Source organism: Megalobrama amblycephala, linkage group LG3 (assembly GCF_018812025.1).
Source record: "Megalobrama amblycephala isolate DHTTF-2021 linkage group LG3, ASM1881202v1, whole genome shotgun sequence".
Classification (NCBI taxonomy): Eukaryota; Metazoa; Chordata; class Actinopteri; order Cypriniformes; family Xenocyprididae; genus Megalobrama; species Megalobrama amblycephala.
This window is the reverse complement of record NC_063046.1, coordinates 9,161,580-9,188,465: the sequence shown is the minus strand read 5'-3', so window position 1 is coordinate 9,188,465 and position 26,886 is coordinate 9,161,580. Positions and strand designations below refer to the sequence as shown.

At 37.4% G+C, this 26,886-nt stretch overlaps 1 long non-coding RNA gene across 1 annotated transcript in view; it reads left to right on the top strand.

Annotated features, from left to right (window-relative positions):
- The first annotated feature begins 24,186 nt into the window (after nucleotides 1-24,186).
- LOC125264442 overlaps nucleotides 24,187-26,886 on the top strand; it is a 33,821-nt gene continuing 31,121 nt past the window's right edge. The window contains exon 1 of the long non-coding RNA XR_007184082.1: nucleotides 24,187-24,255. This is a non-coding gene — a long non-coding RNA (uncharacterized LOC125264442). The remainder of the gene's footprint in view (nucleotides 24,256-26,886) is intronic.

The following is a 26,886-nucleotide window of genomic DNA, read 5'->3' as shown; positions in this document are numbered from 1 at the left end:
TATCACTAACCTACACCCTAGTATAGCGATGATTTTGAAGTTTGACTGAAGTCTGAACTCTGAACTGAATCTATGAAGTCTGAACATTTCTTGACAGGTCAGTGTGTGTTTTAGTTGACCAATAAAATCATCTGTGGGACAGGGTTTGTGCTTAACTGGTTTAGGAAAAAAATCACATTGCTCATTTCATAATAATGCAAATTATTAATATTGCTGTAATATTGCTGAACGCACATTGGGAGATTAATATTTTTTAAATAAAGTGGTGAACTATGTTTTTTTTTTTTTTTTTGTGCAAACAAAGCATCACTTCTTTAAATTGAGGTTAAACCACTGGAGTCACACGGATTACTTTAATGATATCTTTACTACCTTTCTGGGGCTTGAAAGTGGCAGTTTCCTAGACTGTCACTGGAGGGACAAAAATCTCTCAGATTTCTTTAAAAGGATCTTCATTTGTGTTCCAAAGATGGATGAACGAAAGTCTTGCGTGAGGGTGAATAATTAATGACAGAAATTTCATTTTGGGTGAACTAACCCTTTAAATATGGCTCTACCCTGATTAAGGTCTACAAACCCGATTCCAAAAAAGTTGGGACACTGTACAAATTGTGAATAAAAAAGGAATGCAATAATTTACAAATCTCATAAACTTATATTTTATTCACAATAGAATACAGATAACATATCAAATGTTGAAAGTGAGACATTTTGAAATGTCATGCCAAATATTGGCTCATTTTGGATTTCATGAGAGCTACACATTCCAAAAAAGTTGGGAGAGGTAGCAATAAGAGGCCGGAAAAGTTAAATGTACATATAAGGAACAGCTGGAGGACCAATCTGCAACTATTAGGTCAATTGGCAACATGATTGGGTATAAAAAGAGCCTCTCAGAGTGGCAGTGTCTCTCAGAAGTCAAGATGGGCAGAGGATCACTAATTCCCCCAATGCTGTGGCGAAAAATAGTGGAGCAATATCAGAAAGGAGTTTCTCAGAGAAAAATTGCAAAGAGTTTGAAGTTATCATCATCTACAGTGCATAATATCATCCAAAGATTCAGAGAATCTGGAACAATCTCTGTGCGTAAGGGTCAAGGCCGGAAAACCATACTGGATGCCCGTGATCTTCGGGCCCTTAGACGGCACTGCATCACCTACAGGAATGTTATTGTAATGGAAATCACAACATGGGCTCAGGAATACTTCCAGAAAACATTGTCGGTGAACACAATCCACCGTGCCATTCGCAGTTGCCGGCTAAAACTCTATAGGTCAAAAAAGAAGCCATATCTAAACATGATCCAGAAGCGCAGGCGTTTTCTCTGGGCCAAGGATCATTTAAAATGGACTGTGGCAAAGTGGAAAACTGTTCTGTGGTCAGACGAATCAAAATTTGAAGTTCTTTTTGGAAAACTGGGACGCCATGTCATCCGGACTAAAGAGGACAAGGACAACCCAAGTTGTTTTCAGCGCTCAGTTCAGAAGCCTGCATCTCTGATGGTATGGGGTTGCATGAGTGCGTGTGGCATGGGCAGCTTACACATCTGGAAAGGCACCATCAATGCTGAAAGGTATATCCCAAGTTCTAGAACAACATATGCTCCCATCCAGATGTCGTCTCTTTCAGGGAAGATCTTGCATTTTCCAACATGACAATGCCAGACCACATACTGCATCAATTACAACATCACGGCTGCGTAGAAGAAGGATCCGGGTACTGAAATGGCCAGCCTGCAGTCCAGATCTTTCACCCATAGAAAACATTTGGCGCATCATAAAGAGGAAGATGCGACAAAGAAGACCTAAGACAGTTGAGCAACTAGAAGCCTGTATTAGACAAGAATGGGACAACATTCCTATTCCTAAACTTGAGCAACTTGTCTCCTGAGTCCCCAGACATTTGCAGACTGTTATAAAAAGAAGAGGGATGCCACACAGTGGAAAACATGGCCTTGTCCCAACTTTTTTGAGATGTGTTGATGCCATGAAATTTAAAATCAACTTATTTTTCCCTTAAAATGATACATTTTCTCAGTTTAAACATTTGATATGTCATCTATGTTTTATTCTGAATAAAATATTGAAATTTGCAACTTCCACATCATTGCATTCTGTTTTTATTCACAATTTGTACAGTGTCCCAACTTTTTTGGAAATGGGTTTGTATAATGACCATCTGAAGGTCATTATATGTCAAGAAAATTGTATAAAATATTATATTTAGTGTATAATATAATATTTAGTGTAACATAAAATAGTGTAATATGAATGTATTCTAATATAATATTTATTGTCATTTCTCCGTCATCAAATGGAATTGTCAAACAGGTTCAGACTCCTCAAATCTGGTAGAAACAGAGAGTCCCGTCCCAAACTTACGTCATTTGTAGAGCCAATGTTCGTATCTGCATATTAAGCTGATATAGAAGAAACTAAAAAAAAAAACAAAAAAACAAAATTGATCCTACAAAATACCCATTCCACATGTTTACTTCCCCTCACTAATGCACTTCTGTCAAATATCACTGCACAGCTTGCAGGTTTTAAAGAGAGATATTTCCCGGTGAGGGATAAAAGGCCATATTTGATAATTTTGAAAAAATAGAAACCGGAGGAAATTGCAATGCATTTAATAACCAAACTATTTTCAAGCTATTTCCAACCCTAACAGGAAGAACTCCTCCTACTTTGGTGGGCCCACTGGACTTGCTTGGACACATATAACACCATTCATTTACATCAGATTTAAAGCCTAAATTGACCCTATTTACTGCCTTCATAGCTGTTCCCCGTCCCTGATTCATCCCAGTGCACTGTATTTCAAAGACAAATTGTGTTGATTGCCAAATTTGTGTTGGCAATCAAAATAACTTGCTCTTCCCTTATTGGCTTCCCTTATCTTTCAGGCAATATGGGTGGTGAAAATAAAAGCTATTTAGGCATTAGTTTATTAAGGTATTGTGGTAGATAACACAACCTTTAAAGTGACAGTATTTAGCACAGTAATTTAATGCAGGTTAAGCATTATCATTAGTATATGATGAGCTGCTCTCAAGGGCGAACTTGACCTTTATTATTCTCACCCCCCCCATCAACCATCTTTGTTCCCAGCTGGTAGAGGCTAAAACAAATATGAACTGATTCCTTTTTAATCCTTTCCCAAGACGACGGCAGGATTCAGGTATGAAACAGACCCTTTTCACAGTCAGTTCCCAGTGGAATGGTCCCTCCATTTTTTCCCCTCAGTGAATATTTCGTTTCACTCATGAATACATCACATTATGTTGCTGTTTCATGTTTTCCGTTGTCTCATGGTGTCTGATTACATTTTTGTGTGTGAATGTGTGATGATGCATCATCTATTATGTAATGTGTATGCACGCAGATACCCACATGTCCACAGTCCAGTGATGTTTACACAGCAAATGTCAAAGTAGATCACAATACCATCAGGAAATCTGCATACGCTTTGGGTGTCTTGTGTATTTCACAAATTAGACATAATAAAGATGAGGAATTAGGTCACTGCAGGCTTTACTTTTTGCTCACTACAAAGGTAGAGTCTCTCGTAAGAAACATTATAAACAGATTTGAAGGTTTCTCCCATATCAGATACTCTCCTGTTGTATTCCACATGGTCTCTGTGTTTTTAAATATATTCACTGCATTATAATTTCTCTCTGCTTTGAACAGCTGTAAGATGTCATTGTGTGAATTAGAGAGAGAATCTGAGGCGTTACTAATAAGACATCAAAGGTCAGAGATGGATCTAAAATTCTACCTTTAAAGAGGTCACGAAATGTATTCTGCTCATCACGTAGTTCAACACAATGAAAAACGAATACAATTTCCATTTCATTAAACTGTGTTGCAGCTTTGTGTGTTTTAGCCTCTCATGGCTTTAAACTGTATTCAGAAGTGCATTTTGCCAAAACAGAACAGATTACCATATTCAAATACTGAGATCGACAGTGATTGGTTGGCAGTGAATGGTTATCTCATTCATATTATTCAGCAGCGAGGCTTTTTATTCATTTATACATTTTCTTTAATGACAAACTCTGTACAAATAGCTCATTAGTCACATCACGCATCATTTTCAACAATGTACACCAGAAGCGAACACTTCATAATTGGAAGCTCTGGGGCTTTGGGTCAAAGTTTGGGTCAAAATTTCTGAAACCTCATTAAGCAGAAAGACTCCAAATAATTAAATACATTTTCTTGTTAAGTCCACAAAAAGATTATTCAAATGCATATCAAAGACAGAATTGTGAATACATTTGGTGACCTTTAAAATTATTAAAAATAAATAAATAAAAAATAAGTCAAGACAAACAATATGTCTGTCATTTTGTTTGCCCTTCAGTTGGATTTCAAATTAATATTGACACTCATTTTGAATAAATATAATATGCATAATGTATTTAAATTATGCACAGTGATGTTGTCTCCTGGTTTTGCTTCAGGACACAGATTTGACATTGGACATCAAACACAATGCAAATGTGAATTTGTTATTGCACAGAACTCTTTAAGTAATATGCTAAAGAATATGAAACGATAATTAAATGTGCAATAGTACATTTTCAGAGAGGCTAGCAATAGCGAGCAAGCTTTCAAATCATAACATCCCACCTTTACTTCACAGCACTCTCCAAAGCCATGCCTCCTCCCAAAAAAAACCCATTTATAAAATATATACATACATTTATTTAACATCTTTTGTTGTTTCATTAACATTAATGACATACAAAAATTTAAATAGGCTACTGTCCCTTTAAGACCGAATCCATGGACGTAATATACTGACACATATCCATTTCCAGGTTTTCACCCACCTGTTTACATCCACTTAAGCCATAACTGACTGTATTTACGTGAGATACTCCACACAATGGACATTTTGACAACTATGTGTGCATTTGACCACTCAGGCGCAAGGAGAACCGATCGCGCGCTCTCTGAGAGAACTGGGATCGTGCGCAATAAAGAGAGAGAACGCGCGCGCGCGAGAGAGAGCGTTTCTGGTCTGTGTCATTCAGCGCGTTTCCGCCTATCCCGCCTTCACTAATCGATAACGAATTGTGATTGGGTGGTAATTTTGTTCCATGACGAATTGATTGGGCTGTTTTTGCATGATAGAACACGACTACTTGTTCTATGATCACCCAGGTGTAACGAAAGTTTAGGAAATATGAAATACGGGACAAAACATGATTTTTTTTTAATAAGTCGGGACACTAAAAATAGAGCTGAAATACAGGACTGTCCCGGGAAAAAACGGGACGTCTGGTCACCCTACTTGTACCTGACTGCTGCAGATTCATTTTGGTGTTGATGCTGTTAACATGTAAACGTAAAATAGGTATACACTGTAAAAAAAAAAGATGGAAGACCCAACGCCGCTTCCTTCCGTTGTAATGAACTGAACGTAAAACATTCGACGATGGGCGTTGACATGTTACGCAAAAATGTCAGTTTGTAGCCTGGGCATGCGCAGAAGGAATCGTCAGTGGAGCCCGGAGGCGGAGTCGTGGTATCAAACTGTCAGTATCCATCTTAAATAAATTCAGTATTGATTAATTCTGATGTAAGAATCAATAGTTATTAATTTAGTTAATTTATTTATATCAACACTGATGTCATCACTGTCACTGATGTCATCAGTAAACAGTGATGTCATCATCCAGCTCAGTTCAGTTCGCATACAATGGTGTCAATGCAGGCAGATCAAAACACTGTTGAATTGCAAATGTCAAGTGTCCCCAACTAAGCAAGCCAAAGGCGACAGCGGCAAGGAACCCAAACTCCAACAGGTGGCAAACAGGTGTTAAAATGGAGAAAAAAACCTTGGGAGAAACCAGGCTTAGTCTGAGGCCAGTTGTCCTCTAGCGAACAGTGATTGAGGCAGCTATCATAAGACCAATGGCATCGCAACAGTCAAAGTATTTATTTATTTAGTGCAATTAATTTTTTTATTTTGACTCAAGTCCCGTTCTTTTGCATGGAGCAGGCGGGGTTTATGGCCTGTACTGCATCCAGCCACCAGGGGGCAACCAAAGAGCCCGCAGTTTCACTTTTCAGGACGTATGAGGCACACCCGAAAATAGGCCTTTATCACACTTTCTATTTCCAGTAAGCGAAGCAGTGTAAGGCTACTTCTGGTCCCATCGCAGCGCAATCAAAACTTTTGGCCGAATCCTTTCGCCAGTGTTACTGCAGCGATCCGGCGGCTCTAATTCTAAACAACGACATGTATATGCATTTCCAAACTGAGGATATTTACATCTCATATCTTCAACCTGCTGAAATGTTCCTATAAATATATTTCCCTTAAATGTGCATTCTTAATAATAAATAAATGTATCTCCCAACTAACCTGCTGCAGTTCAGTGTTCGTCTTTTATTAAGTGTTTTTCTCTTTCTGATTGTATTTCATACCTGTTCAGTTTACATTTTTAAATGAATTTGGCTGATGAGCTCCCTTATGAAAATTAACCATGATTTTATTATAGAATAAATTTAGTAACCATGTTTTTTTGTTTGTTTTTTGTTTTTTTCCATGGGTTGATTACCACACAGTTTTATTACAAATACCATAGTTGATTTGTGGTTACCATGGTTTAACTATAACCATTGTTTTTTGGTTTTACTTGTAAAACCATGGTTAATTTTCATAAGAGCAGTAGCCTATTAAAAAAGATGAATGAATGCACCTTAACTGCCTTAAAGAAATTTAATGATGTGTTAAGTAATCTTAATCAGAAATGCGTTGACAGCACAACTGCTTTGAATATTTTGACAAATGTTGTGAATTGGTTACAGTGAAATGATTGTCAATGAAAAATGATGCAGAATAATGACAAATATTTAATTCAAATAAATAAATATGTTCATTCTAATCTGATCTCATTCATCAAGTCTCACACACAGTGCAGCGTTGCGTTACTAGTTAAGACGAGCACTGACACCATGTGATGAAATAATCATTACGAGCCATGGCTTTCTCAGATAAATTCTGTACACAGCAGAATATCTGTTCTCCTGTCTCTGAAAATGGCCAGATTTTTAAATTATCCCACGGATGCTTATTTTCAGAGGTGTTAATTCAAATAGGTGTTGACAGCACATTGAAAATATACATAACAGGAAGAATCGATGCACTGCTTCGATGAGCACTTCCGGTAATCAGTTCCGCTGTGATAAAGGTCTATTCAGTCTGAGGACATGAACAGCTCCGGTCAGAACGTCACGGGTTGCCATCTCTTATGGCATGAATGCAGCATAAGGTTGTTGTTTTGATTCCGTAGGAAGTTAAGAACTGTAAAAGGTGGCTGCTGTTTGTTTGCGGTGCTCTGTGACTGACGTCTGTCTACATAAACTCTGCATAGCATGAAACGCACTGATGACGTATGAGGTCTGCACAAACAGGGTTTGTAAAAACAGACTCTGACAGGCAGGTAGGACATTATATTATTTAATTCGGACCGAATATAAAGATTTTATGATCCTGCGCCTTCTAAATGTATAAAAATATATTTAGACAGTTAAATTGTCAGTGGAGCCCGGAGGCGGAGTCGCAGTATCAAACTTCCGCCCAGACGTCTACATCATCAAGATCAGATCACCTAATTGTTTTATTATCTATTGTTTATTATATTTTTCTTTTCCTTCTTCCTTTTTTTCATTTGGCTTAGTTACATCTGGCAAAGAGGAAATTACATTTATTTGAATGTTTATTAATGTACATTGTTCATTTTCAAATAAATTACTAGTGATAACTACAATACATTGGGATAGGTCAAAACAACATATCGTAATTGATGTATTTTAAATATATAAATTATACACAATTCTACCTGTAAAATAATATTCTATTTCTAGAGCAATAATATTTTTGAAACAGCAAATTCAGTAGATAAACTCAATAATATGCCACTAGAAACAACTCTAAAATGTCAGAAACAGTCCTGCCATTTTAAATCAAGTTGAACTAACGTTACAGGAGATCGATTGCTGTAGACAGCATAAGCTTGTTGTTTTGATTCGGTAGAAAGTTAGGAACTGTAAAAGGTGGCTGCTGTTTGTTTGCGGTGCTCTGTGACTGACGTCTGTCTACATAAACGCTGATGACGTATGAGGTCTGCACAAACAGGGTTTGTAAAAACAGATGCTGACAGGCAGGTAGGACATCATATTATTTAATTCGGACTATAAAGATTGGATGAACATTTTATGATCCTACGTCTTCTAAATGTATAAAAATACATTTAGACCATTTGAAATAGTGATTGCTATGATAGGACACTTTCAACCATTATAACAACAAATATTTCTGTAGAGAATTACTTATTGCATCTTTAACATGTTTAGTTTCTAAATGTCTTTTGAATGATATTTTATCGTTGCAACTTTGGAGAAACAGAAATCCTTCCACTGCCCTTGTTTGTCAACAGATCAAGAATCACTCATTAGATTTACATGAATTCTTCACTCCAAAAGAGACAACAGAAGCGTAAAGGATCAAGCTACCGCAGACACAGCTCCGCCCCAGTCTCATCTCTCCAAGCACCACTTTCTGGGGCCAATGCACTGAGAGAATTCCGTCAAACGGGGCCTGAAATGCTTTGGCACAGAACAAGAGACGAAGAACAACTTGAGCGTTGCAGCGCTGCCTGGCGTGTGTCAGAGAACATGGTGCTCCACGAGTCCACTGAGTGCTGCATAAAACACCTGCCAACAATGACAAATCACCCGTAATACCATGCCATGTGCTTCCAAGGGAGGAACAGACAGAACATTACCTTCATTTCTAGATGTCAAAAGAGGTGCCGGCGCTTTATTTTGATGGATCTTGCCAAAGAGGTGGCAGAATGTGTAGCATGAAGTTATACAGATGAGTAACTGACAGCGCTTCGAGCAACCACGCTCACCCACAACCCCCATTTATTGCATGTTTTGCTTTCCTTGTCTACAAACGTGCAAAAGTACATGACAGCTGACAGAGCATCAGGGTTACGTATAATAAACTGTAATGTAACATCATATTTCTAAGCAAAACAATTGTCTTCTCAACAATTCTCATTGTCTTGTTAGTGTTTCAAGACTGAATAGCAATAGGACCTTTTCATGGACCTGTGATGATGCATTTTAACAGTCATCAGCATCGTAAATCTTGCAAAGTTTTTAATATTTACTTTTTTTTTTTTTAAATGTAAGTACATTATTAACACTATACTTAGTATTATATTAACTACTTAAAGCTGCTGTGAGGGTTATGGCTATGGGAGTGACGGTAAAATGTAATCTTTTTCTCTTCTGACTGCCATTATCAATCTCTCTCTATTTTTCCCCCTGTTTTTGAAAGTTGTAAAAAAACACTGTTGTAGAGGTTTTTTTGCTGTTTGAGCAAATGGGAACACACACACACACAAAAAAATATTTAATGTATTCTCTCATTCACTATGGAAGTTTACCCAACTATGATGACTTCCGTTTCGGAGAAACCCGGAAATGTGGAGAAATAACTGAATATTAGGTTATTTTTATTATTATTATTATTATTATTATTATTTCACTCTAATAGTAAAACACTTAAAAACATCAGCCAATCGTTTGTCTGATCATCGCATAAACGACTGGCCCTCTGGCAGTGATTGACAAGCCAGAGGGCCAATCGTTTACCAGATGATCACACAAACGATTGGCTGATGTTTTTAAGGCCCTAACTCGTGCACAGATGATGTATATTGATATTATTCCTTTCAGTGAACCTAATAAATAGTCTTTTATCAGTTAGTAAAGACAGTTTCAAGTAATATTGGAAAAATGTATAAAACAAAACATCCTCTATAGCACCTTTAAAGGTCCCGTTCTTCGTGATCCCATGTTTCAAACTTTAGTTAGTGTGTAATGTTGTTGTTAGAGTATAAATAAAATCTGTAAAATTTTAAAGCTCAAAGTTCAATGCCAAGCGAGATATTTTATTTAACAGAAGTCGCCTACATCGAACGGCCAGTTTGGACTACATCCCTCTACTTCCTTCTTTAATGACATCACTAAAACAGTTTTTTGACTAACCTCCGCCCACAGGAATACACAAAAAAAGGGGGCGTGGTCTTGTTGCGCTCCCACGGAGAAGAGCAAGAGTTGCGTTTGTAGAGTGTGTTTGTCGCCATGTCGTCGAAACGCTGTTATTTTCATCCCGCAGTCCAATCACCTTTGTTTGGCCCAGGGACGCTGTACTTAGAGATCAATGGTTACAATTTATGTTTAACTTGGTTCCCGAAAATTATAATCCACATGTAAAACTATGTGCAGCACATTTTGCTGACGACAGCTTCCTCAATCTCAATCAGTTTAATGCCGGATTCGCACAAAGATTATTCTTGAAAGATGGAGCAGAAGCTGCTGTCGAATCACAACACAGGAACCGCTGGCACAATCAGAACTCGTTACGTATTTCTGAAGGAGGGACTTCAAAGAACAAGGAAGTCATCAGCCCGTTTTTATGACAGTGGAAACAGCGGTATACAGATAAGTAAATTATGTGAAAAATACTGTGTTTTTTTACACGCGAAACATGAACACATGTTTTATTGCACACTATAAACACAATCAAAGCTTCAAAAAAAACACGAAAAATGGGACCTTTAAGGAATGTCAGCGGACCAGGAAGATTTTAAAAGGACAGTTCGTTCATATAAGTAAGATCGCTGTGGAAATACAAACCGGAAGTCAAAAACAACGAGCGCAGTGCTGAAAAGGGGCGGGGCTACACAAGGTCTTGGCCAAATGACAGAAAAAACTGACCGCTCACATGGAGCTTCAATAAACGTTATAACCTATAAGTTGATAAAAACGTAATGCGGTGCACTTACTGTCTCAGATGTAGCCGTACTATGGTGGACAAAAACATATGTGACCGTGGACCACAAAACCAGTCATAAGGGTCATTTAAAAAAAAAAAAGAAAAACTTTTATACATCATCTGATAGCTGAATAAATAATCTTTCCATTGATGTACGGTTTGTTAGGATAGGGCAATATTTGGCTGAGATACAACTATTAAAAAAAAAAAAAAAAAAAAAAAAAAAAATCGCCTTTAAAGTTGTCCAAATGAAGTCTTAGCAATGCATATTCCCTCACAAAAATAATTTTTTGATAAATTTACGGTAGGAAATTTACAAAATATCTTCATGGAACATGATCTTTACTTAATATCCTAATGATTTTTGGCATAAAAGAAAAATCAGTAATTTTGACCCAAACAATGTATTGTTGGCTATTGCTACAAATACAGTGCCCTCCACAATTATTGGCACCCTTAGTAATTATGAGCAAAAGCAGCTGTGAAAATAAATCTGCATTGTTTATCCTTTATCTTTTATTCAAAAAATTCACAAAATTATAACCTTTCATTTAAGGAAAATAATTGAAAGTGGGGGGAAACTTACATTATGAAATAAATGTTTTTCTCCAAAACACGTTGGCCACAATTATTGGCACCCTTTTATTCAAAACTTTTTGCAACCTCCTTTTGCCAAGATAACAGTTCTGAGTCTTCACCTATAATGCCTGATGAGTTTGGAGAACACCTGACAAGAGATCAGAGACCATTCCTTCATGCAGAATCTCTCCAGATCCTTCATATTCCAGCTCCATGTTAGTGCTTCTTCTCTTCAGGTCACTCCACTCATTTTCTTTAAGGTTCAGGTCAGGGAACTGGGAAGACCATGGCAGAAGCTTCATTTTGTGCTCAGTGACCCATTTTTGTGTTGAATTTGATGTTTGTTTTGGATCATTGTCCTGATGGAATATCCAACCATGGCCCATTATTGGATTTCTAGCAGAAGTGGTCAGGTTTTGATTTTTTATCTGTTGGTATTTGATAGAATCCATGATACCATGTATCTGAACAAGATGTCCAGGACCTCCAGCAGAAAAATAGGCCCACAACATTAAAGATCCAGCAGTATATTTAACCGTGGGCATGGGACACTTTCTATCCATGTGTGCACCAAACCCATCTGGTGGGTTTGCTGCCAAAAAGCTCTTTTTTTTAGTTTCATCTGACCATAGAAGCCGGTCCCGTTTGAAGTTACAGTCTTGTCTGACAACTGAATATGCTGGAGATTGTTTCTGGATGAGAGCAGAGGATTTTTCTTGAAACCCTCCCGAACAACTTGTGGGGATGTAGGTTCTGTTTGATCATTTTTTTAGGCTTTCTGAGACTCAAGACTCAACTAATCTCTGCAATTCTCCAGCTGTGATCCTTGGAGAGTCTTTGGCCACTCAAACTCTCCTCCTCACCGCGCATTAGGACGATTTAGACACACGTCCTCTTCCAGGCAGATCTGTAACATCTTTAGTTGATTGGAACTTCTTAATTATTGCCCAGATGGTGAAAATGGGGATTTTCAATGTTTTAGGTATTTTCTTACAGCCACTTTCTATTTTGTGAAGCTCAACAATCTTTTGCTGCACATCAGAACTATATTCTTTGGTTTTACTCATTGTGATGAATGATTACGGGAATTTGGCCTTTGTGTTTCCTCATGTTTATATTCCTGTGGAACAGGAAGTCATGGCTGGACAATTTCATTCTCCTAGTCACCCTGGTGTGCTAAAAAATAATTTAAATATGAATGGGAATATACTTCAGAGATATTTTACTCATAAGAATTTCTAGGGGTGCCAATAATTGTGGCCAACATGTATTGGAGAAAAACATTTATTTCATAATGTGAGTTTCCCCCACTTTCAACTGTTTTCCTTCAATGAAAGGTTAGAATTTTGTGAATTTTTTGAATGAAAGATCAAAAGGATAATAAATGCAGATTTATTTTCACAGCCACCTTTGCTCATATTTACTAAGGGTGCCAATAATTGTGGTGGGCACTGTATACCCATGCGACTTATGACTGGTTTTGTGGTCCAGGGTCACATATATGTTCGACATTCTCTGAAATTCGCTGGTCAAAAACCTAGCTTGTGTCACAGTATGAGGTAAACAGCCCTGAGTGTAAGTTGACTATATAAATATTATCCAACTTTATCCACATACATATAGCATATTTGCATAGGGTAATATATACTAGCAAATCCTAATTGCTTGATTGTATTGTTGTATGTAAACAATGTGCATCATGAAAAGCACTGTATAAATAAATATGACTTTACAAAATGCACATGGTGCTGTATGGCAGCACTCTGAACCAAGTCATAAAATGTAATTTCCTCTCTTAAATGTTATGGCAGTTTTCTTAGCCACTGATTTTTAAGTCACCTTGACCTTTCACAACCCTTTTAAATTGAATAATGTGACAAGTTTTCAAGTGAAATAGGAGAATCAGTGAGAAATTAATGATTTTTTTATCCATTGGGAACTGATTGTGAAAATTTGTTTCTGAAACAATGCTGGCATTTTCAAGGAGGCTGGAGTGTGGAGGTTAAAGGTAAATGTTCTTTAAAAAGAAAACAAAAAACAAAAATCAATTATTCGATCTGATTTAGTATTGCGGTAAAGTACCACTTAAATTATTGTGTTAACTATTGGAAAAACAGAAAGGTTAAAATGCCTACAACAGTAGCAATTTCCAAAATAGCAATTTGTCCAATGGTTAACAATTTCCAGTCTGTGTGGCCTACAGTAATTAAAGTGTCATGAAACCCCCCATGTTTTAGCCTGGTCATTCACACCTCCGAGTTGAAAAAGTCTCAAGAAATTGCAGTGTAAAGCACTGGAAAAGTAGGAGAGTTAGAGGGTGGGAAAAGAGGAGAAAACAACCAATAAAACACACCTGCAAAACACTCATTATACAGTCACATGAATATTAAAGTATGACCACAGAGGAAAAAAACATACACAAAAAAAAAACAGAGTTGAGGGCACCTTGATGTGTTTTAAATATGTAAACCTATATGACAACAAACTCCCAAGAATTAGAGAGAAACCCGGAAGAACATTTAAAAGGTCTAATAATACTTTTCATCACATTTACAAACACTACAGTCTCTGAACAAACAACACACGTCAGTTTAACACAAGAGCATAAATGAATAGTTACATTTTTGTTCACTATTCTTTGAATTTTCGGTCTACATCATTGTCTTCTGTGTATCAGAATAATTCCTCATGTCATTGCGTTTATGATCAGACGTACGGCTGTATCAGTGTCCTTATTTGCACATATATTTCATTTGAAAGAAGAAGTGATTAAATATATGCGCATACATGGTGCTGGTTATGTTTAGAGCACTAGACTATGTGAAATATGTCCATAAAAACTTGAAACACACTTACTTCAGTCAGTATTGGATGATCCTTGATCCGCGTTGCGAGCGTTGTTAAACTCATCGTGTCGTTCCGCGCTGAAACCGCTCTCATGCACGCTCCGCATGTTGGTACATTTGAATTCTTCGCTGTAATGATCTCATGCATAATACAGTGCAGTGATTGGGTTAAAAGAGTTCATACTCATGAATAAATGCAGACAAGCGCTCAGAACCTGGTGACATAGATTCGTGCCCAGCAGCCACATAGTGTGGCCCAGATCCAGCCCACATCTGGTACATGTGGATTACATGCGGACCAGATGTGGGCCAGATCTGGGCCGACAGTATGTTGCTGTCAGGGGACGGTACATATCTGTTCACATCTCAAAAAATGTGTTTTGGGTTTTTACTTACATTTTTACGTACAACTACTCTAAAAATCAATTATAGTAACAGCATCCAGATTCACGAATATTACGTCATGCGGACGGTGCACGGACGCGGGCGGCTGAAGTATACCCGGGGCTTAAGCTGAGCTAAAAAATACCCTCTAATTTCTATAAATGAGACAACATAGTGATGAACAGCAGCATTTAACCTGCTATTTCACATAAAAAAAAGGAAGAAAAATGCTGTGCAGGGACTCAATTTATATCGTTTTAAAGACTCCCTGTGGTGAAAATCAAGTTTTTAATGTTGTTTATATGTCTACGTGGTGTTTTTAATATGCTTTAAGACAAACCATGTGCGAATTTATGTCAACACCATTGCTGAGTATTTTCTCCTTAAAACTGCAGTGAAAAAAAGACAGTCTCAAACCCTTGGTTTGAAATCACTGGTGTTTCTGTTGTCACAAACTACCTTGTAACCAATCACATCAACGTGCTGGCGAGCTTTAGCATATCATTAACAGAGAACTAGCAGAGGAGTGTCGAGAGAAGCCAGATTATCCAGGTATATTTTTCTGTTGATATGAAAAATCGCGTAGATTTAGCAATATGGCGGGTGAATTATGTATATGATGTATATTACGACTTTATGATGAACTATGTGCCTTTCTCCACTGACGTTCAGAGTAGTTCAAAGCGTTTGTAAGGATACTGATTATTAGAAGGCAGCTGTCTGACTCTGAGATGAAGAACTGGAACATGGAACATTAGCAACGCATTATTAGCCGTTTGATGAAATAGTCAAGCAAAAGGCTAATCATATTAATTTCCGTTATGTGTCCGATGTTGTAAAAAGCGATACCATTGTGCAGCGTTTACCTCAGTAAGTTGACCGAGTGGATCTCTGAGCTGCATGAGTGAGTGGAGGCGGGGCTAATTTGCATATTCATTGATCTGTGTATACTAAATGAAGCAAGAGTGCAGAGTTACATTTAAGCTATTTTAAAGCGTGAAGACATTTTTTTTCACAGGAAAAAAAAACATTGAAGTATGTCATTTTGGTGATCAAAGATGAGTTTGACAACAGGGGGACTTTAACTGCTTGATTTACATGAACCATTTATACAAACAAAGACTATAGAATAACACAAGATGTGTCACTCGTATTGTTTTGAATGGGAGAAAGTGTAACGCGCAATATGGCGAAATAAGTCCCGCTTTCTAAATAAGAGCCAATCGCTGACTGGTAAAGTCATCGCGTCACTTCGGCGGCCGTTAGAATCACCGGTTTCTATAGAAACAGTCAGACGCGCGCCTCCGAAGAGACGCGCATTTAGGTCTGCCCATGTGCATTAACTTGATCCAGCCTGAAAAATACAGTTTTTTTTGTCAAGATTCGAGCGTTTAGAAACTAAATTTATGAGCCGGTTGTTGTTAGATTTCATTGGTGATTTCAAATATGAAATTTAATCGTAAGGTTGGCGAACAGTTTTGGAGAATTTGATGTTTCCCCATTCAAAGAGATAGGAGCTGCATGATGCCCAGGATGCCCGAGAGGCGTTTCAAAGATGGCCGCCGAGTGAAATGACTTGTCTTAAAGGGACTTTGATACAAATCAATCAAAAAGCCACTAACTCAGTATGAACTCAAACATTTTGTATCATCAAATTTGTCCAGAACCAAATCATCTGATCTAAATTATACACATTCATTTCTACAGCTTTGTACTTACTGACCACTTCTAGACAGGACTAGTTCTCCATGAGGATGTCAGGTCAATTTGTCCTTCACCGACTTACTTTGTGATTTTGCTCCCATTTGAATGAAAAACAGAACCGAACAGAAACGTTTTTTTTTCTTTCCCCACAAACTCCTCTGACAATCTAATCCTTCCTGCATAGTAATGTCTGTTGTTGCAGTATATTATTCTTTCATAATGCATCCCATAATTTATTTTGACCTTTTTCGAATACCGTTACTAAACCTACTGAAAATTTCATTTTGCTGTCTGGTGAACCTTTATTGTAGATGTTGATCAACTTTCTGTGTAAAATAATAGTTGGTGGTGCAAGTACTGCTGGCATTCCATCCGATGTAAAAATAAAATAACAGAACGAGCACCTGTAGCAGAATCAGATATGATTTCCTTCAATTATACACACATATATAAATATAAAACACATAAAAGTCTCATTTATTTTACTTAACAGACGTCCTCTGTTAGTAATTGTAACAAACGTAATTTGAAAAATAAATCCTGTCAAAAAAGTGCCTTAGATTGGGCTGTGTGAAGATCATTTCCAAATGATCCTGTCCAAAAGCTCTTTCCTTCCTTCTCTCTCTCTCTCACCCACTTCAATCAGGGTGATCAGGGTACCATCCATCTCTCTTAAGCAGCCATAAGGCCTTATTGTCGCTTACTCTGTGTCTCTTGCTCCATTTCTCCCTCTCTCTGACCCTTTCTGAGCTGATATTGTTTGATGTGGTGTGATAAATCATAGTATTCCACAATCGGGTGTAAAGTGATTCGAGTCACAATCAGAAGGTGTGTAATCAATAATGTGTGCCACACACTGTCTCACGGGGGTCAGCCAGCTGAAAACTTCATTGCTGAAGTCTGCACTTAGACTAGCAGTCACTGCAGTGCAAACACATTGCCGGATAACCACCACATCAATTTTTGTGTAGTACTCCTGCGTTCAATATAACCACCATTACATCATTTTCTTGCACGGCTATGTCCGCTTCAGGTTCTGTGTGTAACTGCAACACCGCTACCATCCTTAGCAACATAAACAATCAATATAGTTCCATTTATTATGTATTTCAGCAACTGTTTATTATTTATGTAATGAATTATGAGTGACCCCTGCGTCATTCACCTTTAATTTTGAGGCCACGCTCTTCCCGCTGTCAAAGACTCTCGTCATATGAGAGATGTGTGCGTGTGTCTGTGTGGAAACCCACATGCAGAGATAATATTACTATATTTAATAGTTTTCTGTTTCATGTGTGGTACTGTATGTTCATCAGTTTACACTGTAATGACGCTTGCAAACTCACCCTGTGCCACGAATCGGTCCAGTTTAAACTAAAAGGAGGAAAACAGATGTTTTCTAATGCTGAGAGATAAGCAGATGTACATACGTGTGAGAAAATAACATTTATGTGTTAAAATAAATGACAGTGAATGAGACGATCAATTTAATGAAATTGAAATGAAAATGTAACAATTAATTTACAACAAAACATTGCATTTTTATTTTTTATCAGATAAAATGCTACACAACAGAATTGTATACATTAAAACATGGGTGAAAAATATATATTTTTTTTAATATAAGTAACTCTTAAAGAAATTATATTATGTTTATGTATACAATATTAATATATATTTATGTTCTTCAAGTTAAATTGCACTTTTATTTTGATGGTTTGTTGATCAGTTTCAGCATGTATTTGATGGTAGTTTTTCTCAAACGAAATGGTAAAAAGCTTGTGAATTTTCTCTAGTCATCCCAGCCAGAGACTACAGTAATTTACTGTGAATTAAATGGAAATCAAATTTAATACAATTTATTGTGAAACCAAAATACCAATAATGCCCAGAAGAAAAAAAAAAAAAAAAAAAAAAAAAACAACTTCACATGTGACTTTTAATTATAAACAAGCCGGGACTCTTATTTTGAAATGTCTATATTATTGCAGGCTGATCCTTCAGATGAGAGAGATAAAATATGCCTTCTTACAGCGATCTATACATAAAGGCCATAAAGTAGACATTGTCATAATTCATCAACTCGAGCTCATTAGCATTCGCTTGGTATAAATGTGTGCTGTTAATTGATTGAGAATCACTTTGAAGCAGTCTGAAGCACAATTGTGCGAGTCTGTAGAACGCGTCTTCCAAATCACGAACCCTGTCTTTGTGAAATATCCACCACATGCCTGCAGCGCACGTGGGAATGTCAGCGGGCGTAAACAGTTGTTGCGCACACATAACAAGCAGATACAAAACGCGTAGGGCGAGGGGAGATTTTCCCACTAGTTAATCGATTGCGGATGGTTTCATTTTCTCGGGCGGATACAAAAGAGGATAAAAGGATAAAAATAATAAAAGCAAAAATGTGTCTCCAAAAATACTTGGGCGGTCATTAATATACCTGGGCAGCCCACCCAAGTAAAGTCTATGTGTGGGGAAACACTGATTTATATATATATATATATATATATATATATATATATATATATATATATATATATATATATATATATATATATATATATATATATATATATATATACACTGATTGATTGATATATCAATCAGTGTTTCCCCACACATAGACTTTGATGCTGTAACTATATAATATACTGTACAGTATATACACTCACCCATCAGGCAGAACATTATGACCACCTTCCTAATATTGTGTTGGTCCCCCTTTTGCTGCCAAAACAGCCCTGACCCATCGAGACTTGGACTCCACTAGACCCCTGAAGGTGTGCTGTGGTATCTGACACCAAGATGTTAGCAGCAGATCCTTTAAGTCCTGTAAGTTGTGAGGTGGAGCCTCCATGGATCGGACTTGTATGTTCAGCACATCCCACAGATGGTTGATTTGTTTGATATCTGGGGAATTTGAAGGCCAAGTCAACACCTCAAACTCGTTGTTGTGCTCCTCAAACCATTCCTGAACCATTTTTGCTTTGTGGCAGGAGCATTATCCTGCTGAAAGAGGCCACAGCCACCAGGGAATACCATTTCCATGAAGTATACGGCTTGCCTTCTTCCCATAGTGCATCCTGGTGTCATGTGTTCCTCAGGTAAGCGATGCACACGCACCCGACCATGATGTAAAAGAAAATGTGATTCATCAGACCAGGCCACCTTCTTCCATTGCTCCGTGGTCCAGTTCTGATACTCATGTGTCCATTGTTGGTGCTTTCGGCGGTGGACAGGGGTCAGCATGGGCACCCTGACTGGTCTGCAGCTATGCAGCTCCATACGCAACAAACTGATGCACTGTGTATTCTGACACCTTTCTGTCAGAACCAACATTAACTGGGAACACCCCACAAGAGCTGCAGTTTTGGAGATGCTCTGACCCAGTCGTCTAGCCATCACAATTTGGCCCTTGTCAAACTCGCTCAAATCCTTATGCTTGCCCATTTTTCCTGCTTCTAACACATTAACTTTGTGGACAAAATATTTACTTGCTGCCTAATATATCCCACCCACTAACAGGTGCCGTGATGAAGAGATAATCAGTGTTATTCACTTCACCTGTCAGTGCTCATAATGTTATGCCTGATTGTATGTTATATATATTTAGCAAGCTCAACCAACCATCCGTTGAGTCTGTTGCAGAACTATTTGTGTGGACAACTAATGGCAAACATGTTGGTAAATCTATCTTAGTAGTGAAGTAGTGAAGAATATTTATTTATTTATTTAAGAAAAAAAGGACAAAAGTAAGAATGAGTTGCCTGAGGAAACTGAATGGGATTCCTCATGTGGTAGGTATTGTGATAGAGTTTCATAAACAGGTTTCTAGCTAACCCTGTGGCATTGCTTTATTGATCAGAATGGCAGCTGAGTCAGAGTTGAGGATTCTGGTGCAACTACATGTACTGCCACTTCCATAGACCTCAAGAGCTCATGGCCTGCCACAGAGAGTCATTTGTTCTACCACTGCCTACGGCCAGTTAGGAGGCCCTGTCATCTCCATTGCCTGAGGGGGAAAGGTATTGCAAAAAAAAAAAAAAAAAAACCTTACATAACAGACATATATAATGAAAAAGTTGTTTCAGCCAGAAAGGTGATTTTGCCAAAGGGTTGAGTTCAAAATGCATACGGAATTGTTCCACTTCATTGACAACACCTCATCAAGCATTTATCATCTACATCAAGACGACAGTACTCCAAACCTGCTTTTCACACTCAAACTTTTTGGGACTTTTTTAGATTTTACCACCAAGGAACAGTTGACCTCATGCCACAATTTACTATAGTCCCTTTCTGAGTAGAAATATGCACTTTTAAAAAGGTGGTTTTCTACTAATACTTATAAAAGTACCATGTAAGGACTACTTTTGAGTAATTAAAGTACAGCACACTCTTGCATAAAAATCTCTATATGCTTCAAAAGCATAATAAAAAAAGCAATAACAAAAATAATATATAGCCTAATTATAATAAAAAAAAATATATTGCATTCAATTCACAGCATAAAAAGACCACATAGTATCAGTGGTTGTGAAAAACGTGATGTTTTATAATAAACATTGCAATGAGGTCACCACACTGTGAAGCTCTGCAGTGCTACGCTAACCCCTTATCACTGTGGTAATGTCTCCAGGTGTGCTGCACAGCTAACAAGACACACTGGGACTTATTTAGCAGATTCAGTGTAGTGTGAAAACACAGTCTGTTTGAGGGTATGGAGTCTTGAGTATGGAGGATAGTTTAGGCAAAAAATTAAAACTATTTAGTCTCTCTCATGTGAGTATAACTGTACTTCTACCATAAAGCACAACATTACATTTTTTATGCAAGGACAGTTCAGATTGAGTCCATACAACTCCTGTGCTAGTAAGTCTTCTGATGCCACATAATATCTTTGGGCCCTATCTTGCACCCAGCGCAATTGACTTTGTACACCGACGCATGTGTCATTCCTATTTTGCACCCGCGCAAAGCGCGCTTTTCCCTCCACAGAAGCACGTCGCTAAACTAGTGAATGAACTTGCGCTCCCTGGGCGGTTCAGCGCAAAAAAGGAGGTGTGTTCAGGCGCATTGCCCGCGCATTGCTATTTTAAGGAGCTGAAAATAGACTGCGCCATAGACCAACTCAAACCTGGTCTAAAGTCAATATTTTTTTGTTAGAGCGCGTTGGTAGAAACTGCGCCTCTGGGCGCGTCAACAGTGCGCGTTGACTTTGCTTATTACACACAGGGATGCGCATCACACAAACATGCCAAATATTAAAAACAAAAGGATTACAGTGTAAAAGAATATTATTGTGTACATAAATATAAAAATGTAATGATGAATAGTCATTGCGTGTATTAGAATTAGGCTACCTATTTTCAATTCAGCCTATTACTACTTATAATGATGAACGAAATTGGCTAATTAATTGAACAATCGTGCCAATACACACACATATATATTAACTGACTCATCGCGTGTACGCCATGTAAATAGCAATCCGCCATGGCGCGAGCGCATCTCGCTCTTAAAGGGAATGGGGGATGACACTCTGATTTGTTTATTTCCCGTTACGCCCAAACCACACCTATGAATAATGAAGCTACTTCAGACCAACCCATTTTAGATTTGCGCTGGGCGCAAGAGCCATTTATCCCGCAGGGAAAATAGCAACAGCGCCGAGACCTGCCCACAAAGTTACTTGCGCTTCGCGCTTTGACACTTGCGTTTCAGATCGTTAAAATAGGGCCCTTTGTGTGAGAAGCATCCCACACATCTGAACTAGAATATCTTGTTGTGTTGTGCTACAAAACATTCAGGAACAAATGGTTTGACATTAGTGACTTTAAACCTGGTGTTATATTTCTGTGCTATCTCTTAAATCTGATAGACGAGTTGAATTTCAGCGTGTTAGCAAAAGGGGAAGACTTAAAGGGTTAGTTCATCCAAAAATGAAAATTATCCCATAATTTACTCATCATCAAGCCATCCTAGGTGTATATGACTTTCTTCTTTCAGCCAAACAAATTCGGAGTTATATTAAAAAATATTCTGGCTCTTCCAAGCTTTATAATGGGAGTGAATGATAACCACGATTTTGAAGCCCAAAAAGAGCATCCATCCATCATAAAAGTAATCCATTTGGCTCCAGGGGTTAATAATGGCCTTCTGAAGCAAAGCAATGGGTTTTTGTAAGAAAAATATCCAAATTTAATAAACTGTAATCACTTGATTCTGGTAACAGAGAGTGTCAAGTTCTGGCGTATGACATATGATGTTGGAGTAACGTAAGCTTAGGTGAGAGTAGACGCCTCTTGCGGTTCCAACAGATAGGACTAGGCAACAAACTCATGCTCCTCCAACATTTCTCTTTAAAAATTCTCATTTAGACTTCTAATATGTGACCGGTTTTGTGTGTTTGGACTATCCTCTGCGCTTCTGTGTTCGTCAATATGTCATGCGTGATGTGTCAGGTCAAAGTTCATTCTTCTAGCGGAACTTGACTCGCATATGGAAGCCTTTTATGGTGAATAGATTATTTTTTTTTTTTTTTTGACTTCAAAATCTCGGTTACTATTCACTCCAATTATAAAATTTGGAATAGACAGATTTTTTTTTTTTTTTTTTTTAAATATAACTCTGATTGTGTTTGGCTGAAAGAAGAAAGTCATATACACCTTAGATGGCTTGTGGGTGAGTAAATCATGGGATAATTTTTATTTTTGGGTGAACTAACCCTTTAATGATTACTAGTCTTACTTACTGCTGTCATCTCATATAACTAAAGAACGAGTCAGTCACTTTCGGTTTGAATGAATCTGAGTTTTTGAACTAATTGTTTGAGTGAATGATTCACTGATAAAGACTCTCATTTGTTCTGTTCCTTGAATATATCAGTGATTCAAAAATGCAATTCATTCACAAACATTGATTCAAAAACATGATTCATTCAAATACAGTGGGCCTCAAATACCCACACTTGCAGTCTTGGCCATTTGAGAGCGCATGCACGCAACAGGAAGTAAGTGCGCAAGGCTGTCCCACATCTTAAAAATGCCAAAACTTATATGCCCTTAACGCATACTAAACCCACACAATCTTCCGAGCTAAACCTACCCCATCATTCATCATGTTCAGGAATTTGCATGCCCTGAAATTGTGAGATGTCAAGGAAAACATTCCAGTGTAATTTAAATTAATTAAATACTTCATATAATTTGGTAGTAAAACACAAGTGTTGCACATTTCATTGGTGCAAAGATGAGTATATGTATTTTGTACAACATTAACAACTGCTTTTATCACTTGATCAGAAGCAGCACAATTGTGAAATTGTGTCTTGTGTTACATAGGGACTACTGAAGTTTATTTTAAAGAGCAAAGTATTAAAAAAACAAAATGTGTAAATAAAGCTCTATATAAACTTGCATTTTGCAACACTATAAGTGTGTCGCATTGGGTTATCAAACGTTCTACACACACTTGCAGTCTTCACGCCCACTTACAAATACATCACGCAAGTAGACAAGTGGTCAAGTGCAAAGACTGCAAGTGTGGCTATTTGGACAGGCCCAGTGTTTTTGAACAAATGGAACGATTCAATGACTCACTTTAATTCCATTTCCTGATTAAATCTGTCCCTGCGTTCCAATGTCCATACTATCCATCCTAAATAATATGTGAGATTAAAATAAGTGTGTCCCAAAGCATAGTATGTTGAAAAGAGTACATGCCAAAAGTCCCCGGATGGTCTACTATTTCCGGTAGATTTTCGTTGGACGAGGATTCAGTTCAGAACTACAAACACGAGTAAAAAGTGTTAAAAAAACCCCTACAAAACATGGCGGATATGCGCGATTGACGCTGAGAGGTATGAGTGACTAATAATCAGTTCAACCTGATAGAAGATATTTATTTAATGTTATCTGTTATTTTTCATCTGCAAATACCAATGTGGACTTTTATAAAGATCCGATTGGCAATTAACTTTTAAATGCATTATGCATCATTATGCATATGATATGAGGAGAGTTCTCCACATGAAAGACCCGCGACTGCGGATCAACGTGCTGCATTTCTCTCCGATACGGTAGGAAATTAGCTAAATGAAATGTGGAGGATGTAAGATGATTGGCAGGCCAGTTTACGGTGACAGGATGCGACAGAGAGCAAAGACGCAATTGTATGACGTGATAGTATAGTATGCCCCAAAGCTTGTCTACTCTTTTGCTACACACTCAAAAGTAAGTACTTTTTGTTCACAGAAAGAGTACATACTTTTAGGGCGTAGTATAAGTAGGCGAATTGGGACGCAGCATGTGTTTTTGAACAAAGCGTTGGCCTGAATGATTCAGTGACTCATGAAGTAACTTTATTATGAAATTACTTAAAGGGTTAGTTCACCCAAAAATGAAAATAATGTCATTAATTACTCACCCTCATGCCGTTCCACACCTGTAAGACCTCTGTTAATCTTCGGAACGCAAATCAAGATATTTTTGATGAAATCCGATGGCTCAGTGAGGCCTGCATAGCCAGAAATTACATTTCCTCTCTCAAGATCCATTAATGTACTAAAAACATATTTAAATCAGCTCATGTGAGTACAGTGTTCAATAAAGCTTTAAAGCATTATGAATCTTTTGTGTCGAATCAGTGGTTCGGAGCACAAAGTCACGTGATTTCAGCAGTCTGGCGGTTTGACACACGATCCGAATCATGATTCGACACAAAAGATTATAACACTCCGAAGCTTCATGAAGCAGTGTTTTGAAATCGGCCATCACTATAGAAGTCGCTATTTTGTTTTGTTTTGATTAATGTGTAAACTCTTTTTTTTTTTTTTAAATATAATGTGAAATGTATTAGCCTAGATGTAATTTGTAAAATATAATGATAAAGTAAAGCTTCTTATCTGGATACAAAATGGAGAGAAATAAGATAAGGTCTGATCTTTTAAAATGTTGGAATCTATTAGATGTTCCATGCCAGGTTTTTGTTGTTGTTTGTGTTGCTCTAGCCCCACGTTTGCTGTAAATTACACTTGAAATCATAGGTTAATAATGTTTAAGGACCTGGGTTGCATTATTAAGTGCATGTCAAGGTTAATAAGTGCAGAAAATGAGATCATATTTACACTGTAAAATCACAAGAATATTACGCCCTTCAGCCAGTCACTTAACCCTGTGACACTGTACCTGCAATTAATGCACTGTAAATTGATTTAAATTTACATTCATTTGTCAATGTGATTATGCAATTATTAATTAGAGATGTGCTCTGGCAGCTAGAATGTTGAAAGTCTTGATCTTCAGTCTGACCTTTAGTACATGAAGATGAGGAGGAAGGTGCATCCTGCGTATACTGCTTGAGTAACTCCCATAAAACCGTCATAATAATTGATTATCATCAACCCTTGATAATCCTTTTCTTTATGAGGTGTTCATCAAATTGTATAGTTTGAGAGCATGCAGAAATGCCCACACAGCTTTTGATGAAAGATATTTGCTGATAAAATCATATCGTTATGCAACCACACCACAGGATTTGTCCTAGTTTTTTTTTTTTTTTTTTTTTTTTTTAAACAGCATTTTTGAAAAACAGAAATGAAGTTCACAAAACTTTTTTCCCCCCACTATGCCACTATGTACTCTGTGGTGCGTCTGCTTTGAATTATATATTTAACCCAGATGAGAGAGATGCCCGTGTATTCTGAGCTACACAACCACTTTAGTATAACTTATTGAAGACATAGAGGCTGAAGAACCATTAACGGTTACCATTGCAAGGTGCTCTTTGGGTACCTCTATGTTTACATGTTGTCAATCAGAGATGTCTCTGATTTCAATGCTATTGAAAATATTATTCAATGTTATTAAATGTACGTTTACATGACAGTGATGTACTAAAAACAGAAAAGTTTTTCCTTTGCGTTTTTCGCTGTTGTCAAAATGATCCCCTTTCACACGGATCCAACAACTAATAAATGCTGTATTATTCATGCCAGGCCAGTAGTTGGCGATTTCACTTTGTGAAAGAAACCCACTAAGCTCCTATATACTTAACATGTAACATGCATGCGCATGATGTCACAGTTTTCACAAATTCATGTTTTTTGTAGTTTACACAGAGATGGTAACGGTAATGTTTTCAAAATTTGCACTTTGAAACCCGTTTTCAAAAGTTTGCATTTCCAGGCCTCCAAAACGTCATTGTCATAAATGAACAGCTAAAATGCATTAAAAAAGTTTACCATTTTTAGTTGAAAATGGTGTCATGTAAACAGCCCCTAAGATGGTTAGACAGTCTGATTGATTAACTGATTGGTTGCTTGATAGACAAACTTCGTAGAAAAAGCACTTTTTGCTGCTGTAAAGTCTTCAGAACTCTTAGTTCAATATAGAACTTTCTCATCCAACCATGAAGTATTTTAAGATCAAATGCATTTATCAAACGTCATTTGTGCTTGGAAAAAAATCTTCCTGTAGTTCTCTAGAAATGT